At 34.9% G+C, this 25,508-nt stretch overlaps 1 pseudogene; it reads right to left on the bottom strand.

Annotated features, from left to right (window-relative positions):
• Positions 1-389: 389 nt before the first annotated feature.
• LOC116467074 (small ribosomal subunit protein eS12-like) lies at positions 390-785 on the bottom strand (annotated as a pseudogene).
• Positions 786-25,508: the final 24,723 nt, after the last annotated feature.

Genomic DNA, 25,508 nt, shown 5'->3' with positions numbered 1-25,508 from the left:
TAAGTTCATGTGAGATATTGGTCTATAGTTTTCTTTTCTTGTAGTGTCTTTGGTTTTGGTATTATGATAATGCTGATCACATAGAATGAGTTAGGAAGAAATTCCTCTGCTTCTATCTTCTGAAAAGAGATTATATTTTCCTTAAATGTTTGGTAGATTTTAGCAGTGAGCCCATCTAGTCCTACTAGTTTCTGTTTAGAAAAGTTATTAATTATTGTTTCAATTTCTTTAATAGATATATACTTATATAGATTATCTATTTCTTTTTGTGTGAGTTTTGGAAGATTGTGTTTTTCAAGGAATTGCTGCATTTTATCTAAGTTATAAATTTTGTGGGCATAGAATTGTTCATAATATTTTTGTTAACTGTGAGCTAAACCTTTCTTTGTTCATTTCTTGTATCTAAAGTACTCTTCAATGTCATCCTTGGCCTGAGCTTCTTTGCCATAGTCCTTAACTACTACAGAACTGCAACCAATCACTTTAAAAGGTTTTGTCTCTTTGTCGGTTATGCAGAGGACAACCCATATTCTTAGTTTCTTGTCATCAACTTAAATTATGTTGATTCGGTGTTTAGCAGAAAGGACATCCACCAACTTGACATACATAGGCTCATTGCAGTTGGATGCAAGCACACAAAGATGGGCTTAGTGCTTGTTTAAGGCTTTGGCAGCTCTGTGAATTCCACGTACTGGGCTCCTGTGGATGAGGACAGTCTTCAGCACTTTTTGTAAAGCAGTATTAATGTCCATTATACCTTTAGCAGCAATGCCTTCCTCGACCATGGTGGTGGGTTATGAATGAAGCCAAATATTGAATGCACCTGAGCTTCCACCGCTGCACAATTTAGCTGTGGCAGGTAAAGGTCTATAGTATTTCTTGATCATCCTTTTAATGTCCACGGAATATGTAGTGATGTTCCTTCATTCATTTAGGATATTAGTAATCTATCCTTTCTTTTTTCTTAATTATAGTGGCTAGAACTTTATTGATTTTATTGATAATTTTAAAGAATCAGCTTTAGATTTTGTTTATTTTTTCTATTGATTTCTTGTTCTAAATTTCATTGATTTCTACTCTAATTTTTATTTCTTTTCTTGTGCATGATGTTTTAATTTAAATTTTCTAGTTTCCTAGGGTGGAAGCTTAGATGACTGCTTTTAGATTTTTCTTCTTTTCTGATATATGGATTCAGTGATACACATTTCTCTCTAAGCTCTGCTTTTGTAGCATCTCACAAATTTTGATAAGTTGTTTTTTCATCAAGTGCCAAATATTTTAAAATTTGTTTTGAGATTTCTTTTTTGACTTATGTGTTATTTAGAAGTGTGTTGTTTAATCTACACATATTCTGGGACTTTTCAGCTATCTTACTGTTATTGATTTCTAGTTTAATTCCATTGTGGTCTGAGAGCAGACATTGTATTATTTATATTCTTTTAAATTTGCTAAAGCTTGTTTTGTGGACCAAAATTTGGTCTATCTTTGTGAATGTTTTATGTGAGCTTGAGAAGAATATATATTCTGCTGTTGCTTGAAGTAGTCTCTAAAAGTCCATTTTTATCCAGTTGATTGATGGTGGTGTTGAGTTCAACTATGCCCTTACTAACATTCTGCCTGCTGGATCTGTCCATTTCTAAAATAAGGGTATTGAAGTCTCAACTCTAATATATTTATTAATTTTTCTTTTCAGCTCTATCAGTTTTTGACTCATTTATTTTGACACTTTATTGTTAGATGAACACATATTGAAGATTGTTGTCTTCTTGGATAATTGACACCTTTACATTATGCAATGCCCCCTCATTAACCCTAATAACTTCCTTGCTCTGCAGTTCTGTCTAAAATGAACAGAGGTACTCCTGTTTTCTTTTGATTAGTGTTTGCATGGTATACCTTTCCCCATCCATTTACTTTCAATCTATATTTGCCTTTATATTTAAGGCAGTTTCTTGTAGACAACATATATTTTGGTCTTGTTTTTTGATCCACTCTAACAATCTCCATCTTTTAATATGTACATTTAGAGCAATGACATTCAAAGTGATTACTGATATAATTAGATTAATATCTACTATATCCGTTACTGTTTTCTATTTATTGCTCTTATTCTTTGTTCCTATTTTTGTCTTCCATTCTTTTTATGCATCTTCAAGTTTTAATTGAGTATGTCATATGATCCTTTTTCTCTCCTTTTTTTAGTATATGAGTTTTACTACTTAAAAAAATATTTTTGGCCAGGTGCAGTGGCTCACACCTGTAATCCCAGCACTTTAGGATGCCGAGGTGGACAGATCACCTGAGGTCGGGAGTTTGAGACCAGCCTGACCAACATGGAGAAACCCTGTCTCTACTAAAAATACAAAATTCTCCGGGCATGGTGGCACATGTCTGTAATCTCAGCTACTCGAGAGGCTGAGGCAGGAGAATTGCTTGAACCTGGAAGGCAGAGGTTGTGTTGAGCCAAGATCATGCCATTGCACTCCAGCCTGGGCAACAGGATTGAAACTCCATCTTGAAAAAAAAAAAAAAAAAAAATATATATATATATATATATATATATATATATTTTATTGGTTCCCCTAGATTTTGCAATATAAATTTACAACTAATCCAAGTCTACTTTCAAATAACACTATACTATGAGCATATGGGTATTTCCTTTATAATAGTGGTACTCACATTCTCACAGGTAGTGCAAGTACCTAATAATAACAAAATAATTCTAATTCCTCTCTGTTTTTTTCATATTATTGTTGTTATTTGCTTTGCTTATATGTAAGCATATTAAAGCATATGTTGCACATAAGGGTTGTAGGAGTCAAGAGAGAGCTTTTCCCCTTAGCCCTCTGAAAAATATACTCACAAAAGGCAGATAAATTGGAGAAAAGGCATATAAATTTATTTAACATGTATGCATGGGGAGAATGACAGAGTGATTGCTTACCCCTCAACAAGATGAAAGAAGCATATATATCACCCTGGCAAAACAGGAGGGAGAACTGTCTGTTGAGGGACAATATTGTCTGTTGAAGGAAAATAAAGGAATGCTAGAGAGAATGAATGGATCCAGGAACAGAAATTAACTTGTAAAGGGTCTATTCAGATGTGACTACGTTTTTGGTATTACAGGGAGAGGAAGAAGAAACAATTTTTTTGAGGTGGGTCTGGATCTTAGGCAGATAAAGGTTTTGGGAGAGACAGTACTAGGGAGAAGGTTAGAGAGACCTTGAGGCTTTTTCAGTTTAGCATGTCAATGTGCCATATTTAGGGGTATCAGCTTCTGAGCCCCAACAACATATATAACTGAATCCATTGTGGCTATTGTTGTTTTGAGCAAATTGTTATCTGTTAGACCAAATGAGTAAGAAAAAAGAGGAATTTTAATTCTACCTTTATTTATTTATTTTTTCTCCAATGCCCTTCTTTTCTTTACATAGGTTCAAGTTTCTGACCTATGTTATTTTCCTTCTCTCTGAAAGACTTCTTTTAGCATTTCTTGCAAGGCAAGTCTACTGGTGACAAATTTCCTCAATTTTTTGTTTGAGAAAGTTTTTATTTCTCTTCCACTTTTGAAGGATATTTTTACAGGGTACAGAATTCTAGTTTGGTGTTCTATTTCTCTCAACACTGTAAACATGTCACTCCACTCTCTTCTTGCATGAGTACTAAGGGAGAAGTCAGATATAATTTTTTGTTCTTTGCTAAGAAAGATACATATTTTTTCTTCTGGATTCTTTCAAGGTTTTTTTCTTTATCTTTGATTTTCTGTAGTTTAAAAATAATATTCCTTGGTATATATTTTTTGAGGGGGTGGAGGTCATTTATTCTGCTTGGTGTTCTCTCAGTTTCCTGGATCTGTGTTTTGATGTCTGACATTAATTTGGCAGAAATTCCCAGTCATTATTACTTCAAATATTTCTTGGGTCTCTTTCTTTATTTATTCTCCCTCTGATATTCCCATTATACATATGTTACACCTTTTTTAGTTGTCCCACCATTCTTGTATAGTCCGTTGCTTTTCCTGTGTATTTAAAAAGATTTATTTTCTTTTCAGTTTTAAGATTTCTATTGATTTATCCTCAAACTCAGAGATTCTCAACAATCACAAGTTTACTAATAAGCCCACCAAAAGCACTCATTTCTTTACAGTATTTTTTATTTCTAGCACTTTTGTTCATTATTAGCATTTCTATCTCTCTGCATACATTGCCCATCTTTTCTTGCATGCTGTCTACTTTATCCATTAGAGCTCTTAGCATATTAATAATAGTTGTTTCAAATTCTCCATTTGATAATTTCCACCATATCTGAGTTCTGATGCTTTTTCTGTTTCTTCATGCTGTGGTTTTTGCCTTTTAGTATGTCCCGTAATTTTTTTCTTCATAGCAGGACCTGGTATACTGGGTGAAAGTAACTGCTGTGAACATGTCTTTAGTAATGTGGCAGGGAGGTGTTTGGGGGGTGTGAGTGGGAAGCATTCTATGGCTCTTTGATTATGTCTCTGTCTTTCAGAGGGCATGAGCCTTTGGACTATGAAGTTCACATGTGCCTTTCAGTTACCCCTTCCCCCTTAAGTGAGACAGGATGGCTAAAATGAGCTGGAGTTGGCTATTTCCCTATCCCCAGGTGAGTCAGACTCTGATAAAGCCCCAGGAGGTTAGACTCTGGTTAAATAGTTTCTCCTGAGGGTATACCTTGTTAAGAATAGCAGAATGCTCTGGCGTATTTCAAAATGGTTTCTTTCCCTTCCTCTGGCTAGAAGCATGAGGGAACTTTTCTCCAATATTCACTGCGAGAACCAAGTGAAGCTCCTGGAGGTAAAAAGTCACAAAAATATGGGGCCTCCCTCTCATTGGATATCCTGGAGCTTTTTAACTCTCAGACTTGTCCGTACTGTGCCTTTAGCAATTTATCAGTAACAGTTCAGATATTCCTACCCTGGGATCATTTCCCATGAAGGTTTCATCTTGTGGGTTTCTGTTCTGGCAAGTTGTGATTTGCTGAATTAAGTCTGTTGGTTTCTCCAATTCAAGGGAAGTAATTTGTTCTGTGACCTCAGTTGTCTTGTGGATCTAAGAAGTGTTGTTTTTCAGTTTATTCATCTTTTTACTTGTTGAAAGAATGGAGTGGTGACATTCAAGCTTCTTACAAGCCTGACCAGAAACTGGAAGTGAATTTAGTTTCAAAATTTAGCCTTCTTGCTAAAGTTTTCATTCTAATGTTTGGCATTTCAAATAATACTCTTCTTAGTTTCTATAAATGTGGAGAGATAGTAGCCTATGACTCAGAGGTCTGTGAGAATTTGGAAAGAAAAAGCTAGTAAAGTTTTTTTTGGAATGGATTAACTGTGTCCACAGAAGTAGTGGCAGCTCTCTTAGCAGGCTAATTTTGTAATGTGATTCTTGGAGTTATTTCTAAGATGCAGGGCTGTAATGATTCTGCTTCTTGTATCATGGAAGAAGAGATCAAAAAGGCATTAGGATGTTGACTGTAGTAATTTAACCTGATTATCGGTATGATATAGGAATGCTGCTTCTTAATGTGGATTGCTAGGGATATGCCTAAAACCCAGAAGATCTGTAGAGTTACTAGTGTGTACTGCTATGTCCAGTTATAAAAGCAAATGAGTAATTATTAGGCAGGATTACCAAAAATTAATAGCCCTCAGAAAAAAAAGTTTGCAACACCTCATAAGTAAGGAATACTGGCTGACTACAGTGTCCTCAGGTTTTAGAACGGTTTTTTTATAATTAATTTTTAAAAATACCATGTGAGAGGGTATTCATATTAATCAATGGATCTAGTACTTCAACTATTAATTATATTACATGACATATTTGGTTTTGCTTTTTCGACCTTATTTCATTTTATAATCAATAACCTTGTTTCATTTTCTTGTTCATATGGTATTTTCCTTTCTTTTTCTCCTTTCCTAACATCTATTTGCTTCATTAAGTTTTCTTTATTTTCCCTATATATTTACTAAGTTTTGAAATTGCTAATTCCGTTTCTTTTTTAAAGTGGTTGCCTAGAACATTTTAGTGTATGTAGTTGACTTTACATATTTTTGTGATTTTACCTAATAGGACAAGGACTTTAGCATGCCCTAAGTTTTTCCAGACTTCACATTTTGTGGTATTTTTGTATAGTATTTTAGTTCCAAAATGTTAAAAGAAATATCAGTTTTCTTGGGTTTTAATTTTAAAATCCAGTTTGTGATTTTTTTTGTTTTTTTTGAGACAGTCTTGCTCTGTTGCCCAGGCTGGATTGCAGTGGCTTGATCTCAGTTCACTGCAACCTCCACCTCCCAGGTTCAAGCAATTCTCCTGCCTCAGCCTCCTGAGTAGCTGGGATTACAGGTGTGTGCCACCATGCCCTGCTAATTTTTTGTATTTTTAGTAGAGACAGGGTTTACCATGTTGGCCAGGCTGGTCTTGAACTTCTGACCTCAGGTGATCCACCCACCTTGGCCTCCCAAAGTGCTGCGATTACACGCCTGAGCCACTGCGCCCAGCCCAGTTTGTGATTCTTTACATTCCTCTTCTCTCTGTCATGGTGATCAAAGAAATATCTATTGAGATGAATTGTGCATCAGCCTGGATTCCTATAAGATTATTATGAGCAGTTTCCCTTACTGACTCATACTGAAAGGATGTTGGTAAGAGACAAATTTTTATTTGGTTACCTCTTGAGATTTGGGGGCTGTTTGTTATTGCATATAACCTTGTCTATCCATCTGATACTGAAATTAATTATAGAGAGTGTGCTGTTACTGAATCAAAAACTTAAATAAGGTGACATTGTCATAGTAGTTATTGGGTGGCAAAGAAACTGTTACTGGAGGCTGGAGAGATAGTAATCCATATTTTGATGATGTGGAACGTTTGACAAAACTGTACTTTGGTGATTGTAGCTCTAGGAAAAGAGGGAGAAAAAATGGAGTGTTGGTTCTTTGTGTTGATTGATATTGGCTGCTTTTTCAAGAAATGAGATGTGTAAAACAATGAATCAGCTAATATATGAGCAGAAGTGAAGGGGGATTCAGAGAGTCCATAAATTCATGGATTGTTTTTGAATTTTATATAAATGAAATTGTACAATATGTATTTTGTGTATTGCTTCCTTTGTTCAACATTATGTTTGAGATTCATTCATCTTGTTCTGTGTAACTACATTTATTTAGTTTTACTAAAATATATTATTTAATTATATGAATTTATCTCAATGTTTTATCCACTCTACTGTCAATGGACATTTATATTGTTTTTTTGTTTTGACTACTGTAAATAATATCATTAAGAACCTTTTTGTACATGTCTCGTAGTGCATATATGCACATATTTCTATGGGACAGTTATCTAGGAATAGAATTATTGGGTCATAGAATGCGTGCATTTTTAATGCCAATCTATTTTCCAAAATGTTTGTATCAGTTCATACTTCCATTAGCATTGTATGTAAGTTCTTCTTACTTCACATCTTTGTCAACATTTACTCTTATCAGCCTTTTAAATATTTTTCCATTTAGTGGATGTGTGATGGCTTAGTTTGAATTTCTTGATTAATAAAGTTGAATACCTCTTCCCATGTTTATTGGCCTTGAATTATGTCTTTTGTGAAGTGCCTGCTCAAGACTTTTGTTTTCTAGAGTCTTCTTGCATTCCTTGGCTTGTGGTCTCACGTTATTTTGGCCTCTGCTTCTCTCGTCGTATCTCTGAAACTGACCTTCCTGTCTCCCTCTTATAAAGACCCTTGTGATAACAACATTGGCCCACCTGGATAATTCAGGATACTCTACCCATCTCAAGATGTTTAACTTAATTATATTGGTGAAGTTTCTTTTGCTGTAGAAGGTAGAATAGTCACAGATTCTGGGGATTTGAACGTCTTTCGGGGGCACTATTCAGCTATATCCTTTGTGGCTTATTCACCTTGCTATGTGCTCAAGAAAGCTAGACTCCTGCCAATGATAGTGAATGAAATTAAAAGTCCATTGTCAATAATTAAAAAATATATTTTTTTCTGTATTATTGTTAAAACTAACATTTGCTTAAATCGTCCTGCCAAAATATTTTTAGTATCTCTCTGAACAATGATCAGTGAATGATCTTAATTTCTGGACCATCTAGGTCAATAATATTTAAATGGTAATATAAATTTTAGTCTGTTTGGAATAATCTGTACTTTTATAGGCTTCTGTTCATTGTTCAAAATGTTCTGGGCGTGGTGCCATTATAATAGTCATTATAATTTTTTCCTGGGACCTTTACTACTTTTGTGTCTAAATGTAAAAGAAAGTGATTGATTGCAAATAAATGAGGCTCCACAGTGTTATCAATCAATTTTGTCCTTTCATTTGAGCTTCAAAACACTACTGCATTTCACATGCTTCCTAATGGCAAAAAAGAGAACTCTTACCTTTTTGGATTAGGAGTATGTCTTAATTCATTCGGGCTGCTGTAATAAAATACCTTAGATTGGGTAAATAAAAATGGAAATTTACTTCTCACAGTTCTTAAGGCTGTAAAGTCCAAGATGAAGATGCCAGTAGATTTGGTGTCTGGTGAAGACTTGCTCCTTGCTTCAGAATGGCACCTTGTTGCTATGTCTTGACATGGCAGAAGGGAGGAACAGTCTCCCTCAAGCCTTTTTATTAGGGTACTAATGGGAACTCATGAATGTGGAACTTTCAGGATCTGATCACTTCCTAGAGGCCTCAGCTCTTAATACCATCCCTTTAGGGGTTAGATTTTAACATATGAATTTTGAAGGAACACAAACATTCAGACCATAGTAGGGGACAATGATATTATACAGAACTATTTATAATTTACATTACTAACTTATAACCTTTCGCTTAGATATTTGAATATAATTGAAGCTCTAGGAGTATAAACTGCACTTAAATTATCTTTTTGTACCACTTGACATGCCACTGAGCCCCTCATCATCCTTTTACTTGAGATTTGAAGAGGAGAAGTGGAAAAAGCATGGGATTTGAATTCAGAAGACCTGAATGCTACTAAATACCAGCTGTATAATCTTGGGCAAGCCATTTAACCTCATCTGTTAAATGGGAATGTAGTAACACTTACTTCACAGAGTTCTTGACAATGGATATGAAGAAGCTACTCTGTAACTGCAGTGGCTCTAGGTTTTGTTTATTCAATTTTGTTCCTGAGAGTGGAGTCTGATTATTAAGAACCTTTCTAGAATCAATAGATAGATTGGCTTAATGTAAAAGGGGAGTTTATTGGCTCATATGACGTCACTAAAAATTTCAGAAGAGCATCTGCTTCAGGAACAGTTTGATCAAGGAGCTGACATGTTATCAGCAGCCATCCATCTCTTCAGTCTATTTTTCTGCACAGTGTTTTCATTCTACCTTCATATGGTGTCAGTATGACTTTCAGCAGCTTTAGACCTGTAGTCACCTATGTTTACTCCAAAGAAAAAGAGTGTATCTCTTTCAGGTAGTTTCTGTACAAACCCTAGGATTTACTCTAAATTGGACCAATTTGGATGACATGTCCATGCCTATCTTTGACATGTCCTGACCTGATCACGAAGCTAAAGGGACTGCCCCAACTTGAATCACATGATTCATCCCCAGAGCCTGGGTGAGACCCTTGAACCACAAGTACCAGAAGTGGCAAAGGATTTGGGATATTATAAGCTAAAGAAGTGGGCTGGGTTCTGGATGATACAAAGTGTCCATTCTAGGGTCACTTATGTTTTTGAGAAGATGTCATTTTATCCTTAGTTTCTCCTACTCAACAGAGATAGCTTTTATGGAAGAAACTTTGCCCTTTTGTTTTAAAATATTCTTCTCCCTCCCTTTGTTTATCTGAAGCTCATAATTATAACATGATGTATGTCTTTCCTTTCTTTCTGGCAAATTTTTTTTCTCCATCTGTTTTTTATTGAATAATGTATGGGAAAGCCACATTTTCCTAGCTAGGAAAGCTTGGTAAGCTATTCTTAATGTCTCTGTGCATTCTGTTTAACACATTCTTATTTTTAGCTTTCTGGGAAGATTTATACATGTGATTGTAGCCAGTATTAGCTATTTAAACTCTTTCTTAGAAAATTTAAAGCTGCATTTATCCCTGAACACTTTTCCATGGCTACTTAGGATATTGTTCTAAATATGTAAAATTTTAGCTCATGTAGATGTGGTTTTAAACATTTTATGGGCATTAACATGGGTGCATATGCATTTTTCTCTAGCTAAGTTCATTTATATTTACTTATTTTGATACTAATATTAGATGCAGATAAAGAAAGCTTAAATAACATGTTTTCTTTTCTGAATAAGGCTGAAAACCTATCACAGATAACCTCCCAGGTTTTGAAGTATCAGTACTACCAGAGAAAAAGAAAAAAAAAATCACTTTTAAAGCTTGTACTTTAAAAGTATTATATGGCATACCATTATATTCTACAGTTTCAAGTGATAAAACTGAAAAATTCAATTTTAGAAGGAAGCACTGGAATCTTTAATCTTTATCACAGTTCATTGTTACTCTTTGTAAACTTCACTGGAAGAGAATGAGATAATTAGATTGTCACTGGTGTACAGTTTTTCTGTTACATTTTAAAATCCTTATAGAAGAAAGTTTTGGCATTTTGTTTTGGATACCTTTGCATTTTGATTTGGTAGTCTCAGCTTTTGTGATTACATTAAATATTTGGGAATAAATGCATGAATACCTCAATTGACTAAAATCATTTCCTTTTTAATAAAAACGTAATCTTTTTTTTCTTTTTAACTTCATTGAATTGCTTTCACTCAGTTGTCTTTTGAAGATCCAAAGTTAATAAAGAAGGTCCTTTGGTTCACTTTGCTTTTGCTACCCTATGCTTGAAAACAGTAATAACTGGGTGGCATCTTCCTGGATAATTTATGATGTGGATAGGAGATAACACCCAAGATAAAAACCCTCCTCAGTCCCTGCTTCCACAACTCTGTGAGATCCTTTGGCAGTTTGGTAGGAGAAAACAATTGGAAAATTTCTCATGAATCCTCCTTACCTAAACCCACTATGTACAAAAATCATGTGCTGAAAGGTACTTCTGTACTACTAGATTTTATATATTTTCTTTAAAGCCCAGATCCACCAATTACTGTCGTGTAGCCTTGTAGAATTATGCAATTTTTCTGTCCTAATTTTTCTCATCTCCAAAATTGAGATTAAAATAAAACTTTTAGGGCTATGGTTGGGATTAAAGGAGTTATACATGTATCATATTTAGAAGAGTGCTTGGTAAGTACAGATAGTAAGCACTCTGTAAATGTTAATCATTATTATGGAATGGAGTATACCTTGGAAGTTAAGAGCTAAGGCTCTGGAGTCAAACTTGCTTTATTTCATCCTATTTCTGCCCTTAAGCAAGCTACTTAATCTCCCTGAGCCATAATTCTCTCAATTGTAAAATTGGTATAATAATGGTATCAAAGGTGTAAGGTTGTTGTGAATTTAAGTAAGATAATATACACAAGGCTCTTAGAATAATACCTGGCACATGCAATCACTGCACAAATATAACCTATTATTATCATCAACAGCATCTGTGTTGTATTATAAACTCCAGAAGAGCACATAGAAGACATTTACTTAATTCCATTGGTGTAGATTCTAAAAGAGAAACTCCTATGAATAAATACCTCCAAATAATTAGATTTAAAATTTGGATTAGCCATGCTTTTCTTTTTTGCTTCACCACCCAGTATTATGGTAAGTGGTTGAATACCACTAACAAATATAAGTAAACACACATATACTAAATATGAAACAGTTAAATAACAAAGCCCTGTGTTAGACAGAAGGCTCAACTCCTAGAGAAAATGGATCCAGAGACAGTAAATATTTGTTTCAAGTGATAGGAAATAACCACAAAAGAATGGAGGAAGGTGTTAGAGGATTCCCTCAGCACAGACAAGAGTTTATTCACTTAAGAATCACTCCCTCTGCAGTAGCATACCCCAGAAGATGTTCACAAACATTCAAAGAGTTTCTACTGGGCAGCCCCAACTACTATAGTTTCTGGGTTGTGCGTATTGGTGCAAAAGTATCTAGAAAGAGAAAAATAAATGTTACATTAAAAGTGGTAGAAATAAATTCATAAACCATGTAGAGATGAGGCACTAAACCCTTACTCTGTTCATTAAACTTCGATCAACTGCAGACAATAATATTTATTATTTATCATTATTATTTTTTACAATTGTTATATCAGCATTGGCATCAGGAAAATGACCTGCATGGTGGGAATTAGCTTAAAGAAAACAAAAGTCCCCAACACCAAAAAGTTAATGCAGGCTGGAACCTGCTGGAATTACCTAAGGAGAACAAGATCAGGACCAGGGGAGTAATATGACTCAAGTCATTCATGAGCAAAAGCGTCATAATCTCTAGTGGGTACTTACTACATCCCAGGTACTGTGCCAAGTGCTTTAGATATATTATTTCATTTAATCTTCCCTGCAACCTTTTAGGCACTATTGCTGGCAGTCCCATTTTGTAGCTGAATAATTTTTTCAAGGCTAGGAATGGTAGAGCTGGGGTGGAAATCCAGGCATTCTGAATCTAGGGCCCATTTTTTAACAGTTGCTACGTATTCCATATCATTCCATTATAGAAGAGAACTTTACATTATTTAAAAAAAAACATTCTGTAGTTACAGTCTTGTGCTATGGTTTGAATATTTGTCCCCTCCAAAACACATGCTGAAACTTAATCCCCAATGTGGCAGTATGGAAAAGCGGAGACTTTAAGAGACTCTGAGTTCATGAATAAATTAATCTATTCATTAATTTATGTCTTAATGGATTAATGAACTAATGGATTAATGAGTTATTATGGGAGTGGGACTGCTGGCTTTATAAGAAGAGAAAGAGAGACCTCAGATAGCACACTCAGCCTCCTCACCATGTGATACCTTGCACCACCTTGGGACTGCAGAGTCTCCACTATCAAGAAGGCCCTACAAGAAGTGACTTCTCAACCTTTGACTTCTCAGCCTCCATAACTGTAAGAAATAAGTTCCTTTCTTTATAAATTACACAGTTTCAAGTATAACATAATAAGCAACAGGCAACAAACTGAGACATTTTGCTTAAGTTGTTAATGAACTACTTCGAATTAACTTTACAATGTAGGTTAAGTTCTCAAATAAATTCTTCTGTGGTTGTTATAAAGTCCTGAGTTAAAAACATTGATACCCAAGTGAAGAGGGAGGACCTGCAGCACTGTCAGCTTGAGGTTGTGGTCCTGTTTAGGGTAAACAATGGACTGATGAACTAGCTGGGGATTTAACAGGGATTTGCCAGGAGTGAAACAGTCATAGGGTATGATAAGCTCTCCATATATCCCAGATTGGCTAAAGGCTCTGTGCATGTGCAGCAGAGACAGAAATGGGCTCAAGCCCCCCACACATTCCTGGATGACAGGCCTTAAGCACGTACATAGAGAGGACTCAAAAGATTTTGGTGGGAAGTAAAAACTGAGGAAGGCTTGAAAATGGCATGCACTTTGAATCTGTTCTTCAGGTGACACACAGATCCATCAGCAGAGTGGAAGCCTTGCTGGCCTGAGGTTTCTGAGCACAACCTGTGAAAAATCTTTGCATGAACACTAAGCTATGTAAATATATCAGTGATTTCTGGAAAACCAGGCTTGGCCATAAAAGCAAGAAAAAGAATGAGCAGAGACGTTATGACTGAGACACATTTTACAGATTTAGTCTAGACTAGTTGTTAAACAATCAACAATACAACAATAATCCTCAGAGAGTAAATAAAAATCCAGAGTTTCTGCAGTATATTATCTAAAATGTCCATTATTCAACAAAAAATTATAAGATATGCAAGAAAACAAGTGTGACCTATGCCCAGGAAAAAAATAGTTAATTGAAAATCTCTGGATTTCTCCAGATTTTGCATTTAGCTGAGAAGGACTTTAAAGCAAGTATGATGACAATATTCAACTATGTAAGCAAAATCGTGCTTATAGAATGAAATTAATGTATGATGATAATGACTCAATAAACAAAAAATACGAGGATATAGAAATTATGTTAAAAAACAGAAATCCTGGAGATGAAAAGTACAATAAGTGAAATGAAAATTTTACTAAAGGCATTTAATAGGAGACTTAACAAGTCAGAAGAGAGGTTAATTAAAGTTATCCAATCTGAAAAACAGAGACAGAAGTAATTGAAGAAAGTGAACAGAGCCTAAGAAAACAATGGGACAATATAAAGTATACATATAATGAGACTCCCAGAAAGAGAGGTGATAAAGAGACAGAAATAATATTTCAAAAACAATAGCTGAAAAAGAAAATGAAAAATAAAAAAGGTGGAGAGAATTGTCCACAGAAATGTCTTATAAAAAATACTAAAAATTTTTTTTATTTTTATTTTACTTTTCAGCTCCACAATTTCCTTTATATAATTAAAGAAAATCTTTTAGTCTGAAAGAAAGTGGCATCAGAGAGTGACCACCAGAGAAATCCACTAGGGAAAAGAGAAGTGAATGGTAATTATATGGATGAATATAAAATCTTCTAATAATATTGTATTAATATTTTTACTCATTTCTTTTTTGAACTTCTTCAAAATACGTGAGGTTGCACAAAACACTAATTATAACACTGTATTGTGGAGTTTACAACATACATAGAGATAATATATACAATAGTATTAGCACAAAGGAGTGGAGAGGAAAAGGAGATATATTGGAGCAAAGATTCTATATTTTACCAGAATTTAAGTCAGTATTATTTTGAAGGAAATTATGATAAGTTAAAATGCATTTTGTAATTGCTGGAGTGACCACTAAGAAAATAGCTAAAAATATAGTAAAAAAAAAACAGAGGAATTAAAATGGTCAGACATACACAAGCACACACATATACATGTATATACACGTGTATATACATCTAGTGCCTAATTTTGTGAAAGTGTGTGTGTGTTTATATATATATGTATAGTGCCTATAAGTTAGGCACTAAATGAATAATGTTGAAAAAAGACACAAGACATATAGAAATCAAATCGAAAAATGCAGGCACAAATCCAAACACAGTAATAACTATATTAAATGTGAATGGACCAAACACATTACTTAAGAAACAAAGATGGTCAGATTGGATAAAAATACAAGAAACATGCTGTATGTAACAGACACATCTTGGATTCAAGGACATGAATATGTTGGAAGTTAAAGGATGGAAAAAGATATAGCATGCATAAAGTAACCATAAGAGAGATTGAGTGATTATATTAATGTCAGATAAAACAGAAATTACAATAAGAAATTTTACTAAACGCAAGGAAGGACATTGTGTAGTTATGAAAGGCAAAATACAATCATGAAGGTATAATAATTATAGATGTATATGTAACTAATAACACAGCCATACTTGAAACAAAATGTGAGAAAATTAAGATGAGAAAAAGGTAATTTAAGAACAATAATTGGAGATTTAATTACTGTATTCTCAAAAACTAATGGACCAACTAGACAGAAAATCAGCAAGGTTAAAAAAAGCTTGAACAACATTATCAAACAGCTCAATCTAACTGATGTACATACCGAGTAACTACAGAATACACATTCTTTTCAGGTGCACATGTAAAATTCTTCAGGATAGGCCATATTCTGGGCCACAAAACAAGGCTCAATTTAAAAGGTATTGAAATCATAAGTAGGTTCTCTGACCACTGCAGAATTTGATTACACCTCCGCAACAACAAAAATCAGAGAAACTTGTACACATATTTCAAAATTAAACTTCTATTTAACCTGTGGGTGAAAGAAGAAATAAAAATGGAAATTTAAAAGTATTTTGAACTGAATGGAAATGAAAATACAACATATCAAAATTTAGTTAAAGCAATGTTTAGACCAAGAGGGCTTAGCAAGGTTTATAAAATCTGCAGTTAAAATCTGAAAGCTTTCAGCTTGTTCGTGAAGTGTGTGTGGTTTAAACATCAACGGCAGGATTTTCTGTTTAAGTCATGACTTTATAATGCTATGAGTGGGTGCCTGCATTGGGTGTCGTAACATTTAAATAGATTGTCTATGCTAATATCGTCCTTTAAAGATAAAAATTTAAGAAACATTTGTGATTTCCCCAAAATATCCTTAAACTTCAGTGTTTAATCAGAAGCTTCAACGGGCAAAGATTTTAAAAACTATGAGATATTGAAATAAAACCAGAAATTCTGCAGTATTGATGAGTTATGATGAATGTAAGTTTGGCTGGTATATAAGAATTCATAAAATTTTATGTTTTGACAGTTCAACCTGAAGGTAACACACTTTTGCAGATGTTGTTTTCAGAAAAAAATAAATAGAAGAGACTCCTGAATGTTTATTTGACATATCTATTTGGAATCTTTCATAATTCAAATGTTAAGTGCTTAGAAAAAAATTTATAAATTAGGAAGTTATCTACAAATTAGACATTGGTCTTGGCCAAATGCCTAGTTTCTGCTTAAATATATTTCTTTTCAGTCAATTTCTTCTTCTATGCATAATTTCTTCTTTATATAATTGTAATCATGTTACATAAGTGTTAAATAGCTTTCTTCAATTAATTATTTTTTTATGTTATTACATAGACTTCTTAAGCCATTGTGTGGAATAGTGGGATAATTATTGAGAGCAGGTTCCATAGTTTACTTAGCTATTCCTGTACTGCTGATCATTTAGACAATTTTCAGACTTCTACAGATATATACATTAGCCTTTGCTGGTATTAACATTATATCATCAAGTTAAACTTTAGCTAGTGGATACTTTATCATTTTGATACATATTGCCAAACTGTCCACAAGATACTATTTTACATCAGCTTATTTTGTTGTTTGTTGTTTGTTTATGTCCTGTGACTGTTGAATGTTTCTTGTCTTTGCATTTCTTTCATTAATTTGTAGGTCACTTACATGAATAAACTGTTAAACACTTGGTACAAAAGTGTTTAACAGCCATTGTGTGCAATAGTGGGATAATTGTTATCCCACTGTTTCATAATCTGTTCTTTAACAGATAACTTTATTTTGCCAGATAAATTTTCACTTTTTTATCTAGTCAAATCTTTAAATTATTTTTATTTTTCTAGGTGTTTTTTTTTTTTTTTTTTTTGAGATGGAGTGTCACTCTGTCACCCAGGCTGGAGTGCAGTGGCCTAATCTCAGCTCACTGCAACCTTCGCCTCCTGAGTTTAAGTGATTCTCCTGCTTCAGCTTCCCAAGTATCTGGGACTACAGGTGCCTGCCACCATGCCTGGCTAATTTTTGTATTTTTAGTAGAGATGGGTTTCACCATATTGGCCAGGCTGGTCTCGAACTCCTGACCTTGTGATCTGCCCACCTCGGCCTCCCAAAGTGCTAGGATTACAGGCATGAGCCCCGCACCCGGCCTTCTAGGTTTTTTTTTTTTAATATTTTTTTTAATCAACTTTGTGAAAACTCCTTATAAAGGGTTGATAACTATTGTACCCTCTTTTAAGTTTTCTATGTTTTGTTTTGAAATTTATCTTACTGCATGGTGTTGAGTTGAAGAAATAACATTTTTTTAAATAAAATTACTCATAAATGATTCCAAGGCCATTTGCTTCATAATTTTTTCGTCTCTGTGAATTTCTGAAAACACTCTTATCATTTGCAAAATTTGTACATGTAACAAAATTTGTTTCTGAGCTATTTATAATTTTTAATTAACATGTCTGTCTATTGCACTAGTACAAAAATATTTCTGAAGTCCATTTGAGAAAACAAATAGGTAAAAACAGCAGGGGGACAAAAACCCCTAGGAACTGTGTTTACTTGACTTTCTACTCATTTTCAGTCCATGCCTAGAACAGTGCTCTGCACCTGATAGACACTGAGTAAAGATTAGTTGCTAATTGAATGAATAAAAAATAAGTTCAGTAGTTGAGACCAACTTAGCATGCTTTTGAAACTTTTAGACTGAATATTCTTCTTCAGTGATATTTTCTCAATATTTCTCTCAGTTGATTTCTCAATAACCTGTAACTAGAGATTGCATTTTGATGAGGACCTGGATGATGGCTGTATAAGTCCATATTCATGCTGCTATAAAGAACTACCTGAGACTGGATAATTTATGAAGAAAAGAGGTTTAATTGACTCACAGTTCTGCAGGCTTAACAGGAAGCATGACTGGGAGGCCTCAGGAAACTTACAATTGTGGTAGAAGGCAAAGAGGAAGCAAGCACGTCTTACCATGGCGGAGGAGAAGAGAGAGAAAGAGAAGGGGGAGGTGCCACACAGTTTTAAATGGTGAGATCTTGTGAGAACTCACTCACTATTATGAGACCAGCAAGGGGGAAAATCCATTACCATGATCCAATCACCTTCTACCACGCCCCTCCTCCCATTCTACAGGAGATTTGTGTGGGGACACAAATCCAAACCATATCAATAGCAATGGGATTACTGGCTGACAGTGGATTTCTGGTGGACAGGGGTAAATTTGTCACCTTGTTGCATGACTTGAATTTAACCTGGATTCTCACCTAATGGAAGGCCTTTTGGTGAAAGGCCATTTTAGCTTTACAAAGATGTATGGGTGGTAGGAATAGCAGAAATTGTGGTAAATTCATCTGCAAAAGTTTTACTAATTTTCCCAAATAGTGTTTTATAGAACACAGTAAGTGGTATATATTCCATTTTCCAGTAGCATTTGGGATATCTAAACATGGGACAAATGGATAGTTATATTAAGAAATTTAAGCAGCAGAAAATATAGCTCAAGGCCAGGCATGGTGGCTCACACCTGTAATCCCAGCACTTTGGGAGGCTCAGGAGGATGGATCACCTGAGGTCAAGGGTTCAAGACCAGCCTGGCTAACATGGGAAACCCTGTCTCTACTAAAAACATACAAAAATTAACCGGGCCTGGTGGCACGTGTCTGTAATCCCAGCTGCTTGGGAGGGGGAGGCATGAAAATCACTTGAACCTGGGAGGCGGAGGTTGTAGGAAGCCAAGATTGCACCACTGCACTCCAGTCTGGGCAACAGAGCAAGACTCTGTCTCAAAAAAAAAAAAAAAGAAAGAAAGAAAAAGAAAATATGGGTCAAATATAAATCTACGCTAAGAAACTTAGTTAAACGAAAATCACATATTACATAATTACCTCATATTAAGTATATAGGCAAATTTATGGATAGCCATTGGCAGCCACAAATAAATAATAGCAATTCCTTTTAGCAATATATAAAATTCGTAATTGCTTTTGGTTGTCACCGTGACCTCACATTTTTCATTTTTGGAAATTTCTTTGTCTTTGTCTGTTTGTGTTGCTGTAAAAGAATACTAGAGGCTGGGTAATTTATAAAGAAAAGAAGTTTATTTGGATCATGGTTCTGCAGATTGTACAAGAAGCATGGTGCTGGCATCTGTATCTCGTGAGGGCCCAGGAAGCTTCCACTCATGGCAGAAGCTGAAGGGGAGCCCATGTATGCAGATCACATGGAGGGAGGGGAGGCATGAGAGAGAGAGGAGGAAGCACCAGGCTCTTTTCAGCAATCAGTTCTCAGGGGAGCTGAGAGTGAGAACTCACTCACTCCCTGGAGAATGGCACCAAGCCATTTATCAGGGATTTACTCCCATGAGCCAGACACCTCTCACCAGGCCCCATCTCTAATGCTAGGGATCAAATTATAACATGTGACTTGGTAGGATCAAACAAACCTTATCCAAACCACAGCAGTACTCATTATGTTGCTGCTCATAAAATTGGTAATTGTTTGCTTCTCCTGGTCTCTCTAGAGCTTACACTGAAATCTACATTTCCTAGCTTCAAGAGAAACTTCATAGTATAGTAAGGTCATGAGATACCCATCTGGTGAAGCGTTATGTCTTTAGGATCTGCTGCCAGCTGTACATACATTTGAAATGGGTAAAAGAACGCCAGTGAGCAATAATACCATTCTGGACATAGGAACTGGCAAAGATTTTATGACAAAGACATCAAAAGCAATTGCAACAAAAGCAAAAATTGACAAATGGTATCTAATTAGACTTAAGAGCTTCTGCACAGCAAAGAAACTATTAACAGAGCAAACAGACAACGTATGGAAGGGGAGGAAATATTTACAAACTATGCATCTGACAAAGGTCTAATATCCAGCATCTATAAGGAACTTAAACAAATTTACAAGAAAAGAACCAAACAATCCCATTAAAAAGTGGGCAAAAGACATGAACAGACACTTCTCAAAAGAAGACATACATGCAGCCAACAAGCACATGAAAAAATGTTCAACACGACTGATCATTAGAGAAACGCAAATGAAAACTGCAGTAAGATACCATCTCATACCAGTCAGAAAGGCTATTATTAGAAAGCTAAAAATAATAATAATAATAACATGCTAGTGAGGTTGTGGAGAAAAGGGAACACTGTTGGTGGGAGTGTAAGTTAATTTAACCATTGTGAAAAGCTGTGTGATTATTTCTAAAAGAGCTAAAAACAGACTACCATTTGACCCAGCAATCCCATTACTGGCTGTATACCCAAAAGAATATAAATCATTCTACCATAAGGACACGTGCAGGCATATGTTCACTGCAGCACTATTTACAATAGCCAAGACATTTAATCAACCTAAATGTCCATCAGCGGTAGACTGGATAAAGAAAATGTGGTACATATACACCATGGCATACTATGCAGCCATAAAAAAGAATGAGATTATGTTCATTGCAGGAATGGAACTGGAGGCCATTAACCTTAGCAAACTAATGCAGGAACAGAAAACCAAATACTACATGTTTTCACTTGTAAGTGGGAGCTAAAAGATGAGAACATATGGACACAAAGGGGAACAACAGACACTGGGGTCTGCCTGTGGGTGGAAGGTGGGGTGAAGGAGACTGTCAGAAAAAATAACTAATTAGTACTAGGCTTAATACCTGGATGATGTAATAATCTGTACAACAACCCCCTGTGGCACAATTTACCTTATAACAAACCTGCAGATGTACCCGAACCTAAAATAAAAGTTTATAAAGAAAAGAAGGCCAATGAGTTTGAAGTTAAAGGTGTTGACTTTAGTAACTATAAAGAAGTCTCTAACAGGAAACTTATTTTAGTTTTAGAAGGTAATCATTTAGAAGGTAATTATTGTTCCTGTTATCTAATATCTATATTAGGAGATGAAGCAGTGAGGTCCCAACTTGAAATGAACAGAGAGGGGTAAATTAGAATAAATTGAGGAGGTTTTATTTATCAAGAGACTATTTCCTAATGTTTGGGCAGAGTGTAGGGAAACCACATAGATAATAACCACATAAAGTGTAGGGAAACCACATAGATGATGAATAATTAGTCACATCCAGTAAAGACTCCTGATTTCCAGGAGTAGAAATGGTAAAGGAATTTTATCACTTTTCATGTGGGAGGAATTAGGGGAGGAATCCAGCAGGAGACTTATGTAGAGACGGCAATCTTGAGCCATATTGTAACCTTGAGGGGCTGCATCCAGGGCAATAAATAACCAGACTTACCATCTTCCCTCCTCCCCATTGGCTGAATTCAACAAGAAGCCAGAGGACATGGAAACCTGTTGACCTTGTCCATACCAATCAGCCTCTTGGAGCCAGAGAGCTGTATGGAGAAGGATTTAAAGGAGGAAATGGAAGATATTCAGCACAATGGAGGGGTGTGGTGGGAGTAAGGAGTAGAATTACCTGATTTGCATCATGTTATGCTGCCTGTTCCACTAAAAGGAACCTCAATTGTGATAATATTATAGCCTGAGAGATTCTTACAAGCTATGACCACCATTCTGTAAATAATTCCCATTATACATATGAATATAATAAATTACTTCATTTGAGAAATTTGTCATGAGCATCATGTTTCAGAAGGATCTGGACAAGTTTTTACATGGGTTTGGTTTTCCATTGATGGAAAAAAGAAGATACAAGGAGATACAAAGAAAAATGAGACAACACTGCTCATATTTTGCCTTTACGCTTCAGAAAAAAAAAGCATGAAAAGAAAATAAGGCCACAAATATGCGTAGTGTGATAAAACAACTTTTCCTTGATTTTTTATAATTAAAAATCTATATTTTCTATAAAAAGAGCCAATTCACTAAAGAAGAGAAGCAAATTGATGACAGCTATTTTAAAAAGTTAACTTCACTAATAAACAAATGCAAATTACAGACATGGTGAAATGTACATTTTGAACATTGGATAAAAATCAGTTTTCCCAGTGTTGATGAGTTTGTAGTGGAACAGGCCTTTACAGGGTCTGAGGGGAATTTATGTTGATACCATCTTTTTGGAAATAATTTTGGCAATGCAAGTTAGTAACATTGAAGCAGTTCATACACATTGACTCATTACATTTAGTTTCACCAGAGAGAACCTAACTGTTTAACATTATAGATATGCTTGAGGGTATTATATATTAACCATAGGATGGACTATTATGAAACATTTATTATGGCTTTTGAAAGTTCTTAATGCATGAAAATGTTTATAATACAATGGTAGTTTTAAAAAGGATATAAATAGATAAAAATGTCAGCGGTGACCATCTAATAGTAATGAAAGAACGGGTGACTTCTATTATTTCTCTCTACTTTTATGTTTTATATATATATATATATATATATATATTTTGCAGTGAGCATGTTTAACCTTTAAAACACAAAACTAATAATAAACATATTTTTAAAAAGTTATTTCTGTTGCTGGTTCTCTGAGCAACTATAAAATGTTTGACAATCAGCTGGAGACATTGGTTTGCTTAATTCTCTGTAAAGAATAAAAAGAGTAGAGTAAGTTTAAACTTCTTTGGGAGTCATGTGGAATTTGAAAGCTTCAGAAATATTTATGCTCTGTTTGTATACATATGGTTTGAAAAAAGTGATTTTAATATTTTGTTTTTTGTGCTTTAATGTGTTTTCCAAAATGACTATAATGACATAGTTACTTAAAAAAACTTGTTTAAAGAGTAGTTTTAGGTTCACGGCATATTACTTTTTACAATAAAAAAACTACTTTTATATACAAATTGGTCATGGCGGGAATTAAGCAATTAGGTACATGAAAGTTTATTTCTTTTGTGTACTTTGAAAGTAATTTAAAAACATAATTATACTTATTGTGCTTGGTTGTTTTAATAATAAAGCATTTTATGGAAGCAAACCCATGATTAGGTAACCTCAAGTTGGTGTATCACTCAGGCGAACACCACATGATTGAGATTTTCTTTTGCTTCCTGAAGGCCTAATGCAAGGAAGAGAGATGGAAAGTGACAGAAAAAGGCTTTTTTCCCTTGGCTCTTACTATCTTAACACAGAGCTCATATCATTATGTAGAGTAAATAGTCAACGTGTGCTTCAGAGAATTAAAATGGGGCAGAAGACCTTAGATGCATTAATAAAGTTTGTTAAGAAAACAAGTATTACCCATTTCTACTGAGAGGCATGAGAAGAGAAAAAGGGGCGAGGACAGCTGTTACTCCTTGTTTCCTCTGCTGATTCCTTCAAAGAGCTTGTGATAATGCCTAATGAACTCCTGATCCTCATTCCTTTTTCTTCCCTCTTCCCAATTCATTTCCATCTTCTTTGTTCTTTATCTAACACTGTGTCTCAACATCTCTCTCTTTCTCATCTATTTACCTCTAGCTCTATCTTCCCTGTTTCTGGAACTTTTTTTTAATATAGGAGCTTTAGTTTCCTAGTGCTGTTGTAACAGATTACTACAAACTGGGTGGTTATAAAACAATAGAAATACATTCTCTCACAGTTCTGGAGGTCAGAAGTTCGAAATTAAGGTGTCTGCAGGGTTGCTTCCCTCTGGAGGCTCTGAAGGAGAATCCGTTCCGTGTTTCTCTCTTGGCTTCCGGTGGCTGCCAGCAATCCTTGATGTTGCCTGGTTTATAAATGCATCCCTCCAATCTCCACCTCTGTCTTCAGGCTGCCTTCTCCTGTACGAGTTCTACCTTTCTCTTTTCTTATAAGGACACTTGTCATTGGATGTAGGGCCCACACTAATCCCGAATGACCTCATCCTGAGATCCTTAACTTAGTCACATCCTGCAAAGACTGATTTCCAAATAAGGTCACACTTGTAAGTTCTGGGTGGACATATTGTTTGAGAGGCTACCACACAGCCCACTACAATAGGACACTTTTCCTGGTAACATTTCTCTCTACTTTGTAACCATTCCCTTTCCCTAACTCCTACCTTCCTTCTTGCTGTCCTTCATTTTGCTGTATAGAACTTGGAACTTAGATTCTCTGCTGCAGAGTTTCCCAGAACGCAAAACACTGCTCTGCTAGATGTACTGTCTAGAGGGTTCTGAGGCCTAACCAGTGTGGGATGTACTGTTTTCTGTATCTTCCTATTGGATATTTATAACACATGTTACCATATTAATGGCCTGAGAAATCCTTCTGTCTCATTTCCTAAACCATGAAACTGTTTTCAGAAAAATGTCCAATATAATTTTGTGAAACTCTGCTTTGTGGCACATTCTTTAGGAACTACCATGGAACAGATTTTTTTTTTTCCCACTAACTGCAATGCTATGTTGGTAGTTTGTTTATTTTTAAAAATTCATTTTCTGCCTATCTCTCAACAGGTCTCACTTTTTGTTTTTCAACTCCTTCTTTGCAAAAATTATTATACTGTCTTCAAAATTTCTATGCCGTGTTTACGTAGGTAACTGCTAAATTCATTTCTTTAGTTTTGACCTGTAATCAGCTTAAATTCTCAACGTTTTCTATCTAGTATTAGTTGAGAATGAGCAATTTCTATATTTTCAGGTCTTTCTTGTGATATTTAAAACTCTTATTTTTTAAAAATTATATTTCAAAATGACAGCCTTGAAGCATATTAAAAGAATTTTTACTTCAAATGTGATAGTAGAAAGTAATTAGTGTAGAAACTTTAATATCTATTTACAGACCCATAACTCTTCACGATGTTTTAGAAAATGGCTCCAAGAACAAATTCTACTATGTCAGGTAAGCTACAGAAAGAAAGTGGCCTTATATTTTAATACTGGTTCAGGCATTTAGGCTACTCCCATTACTCAAGGGATTTTCTGCACATTTTGAGTTGGTGTTGGAATTTTAAAAGGTATGAGGCAACAGCCACACTGATATTTCTGTCTCATTCATCTTTATAAATTTCATGTTTTATTGTTAGTTTTTCATATAACTGTGATAACTTTTCCTATCTACAAGGCTACAGCAAATGGAAGTTTAACTTTTTGGAGTACCTTTAAAATGAAACTTAAAATCAACTTTTAAAAACATAAACATATTTCTCTTTGTGAAGTAATATTCTTCAGTTTGTCCTGAACTATTAACACTCAAGGACTACTTGGTGGCTGTCACTATTCTCTTGAGTCTTAAAACTTTTAATACAGTGAAACCCCGACATGTTAATTAGAGTACCATAAAACTCTCCACTCTTCAAGAGTTTCCATATTCATAGA

This window comes from Hylobates moloch, unplaced genomic scaffold (assembly GCF_009828535.3).
Source record: "Hylobates moloch isolate HMO894 unplaced genomic scaffold, HMol_V3 SCAFFOLD_4, whole genome shotgun sequence".
Lineage (NCBI taxonomy): Eukaryota > Metazoa > Chordata > Mammalia > Primates > Hylobatidae > Hylobates > Hylobates moloch.
Note: the sequence above shows the minus strand (reverse complement) of the source record. Positions and strands in the feature narration are given on the sequence as shown.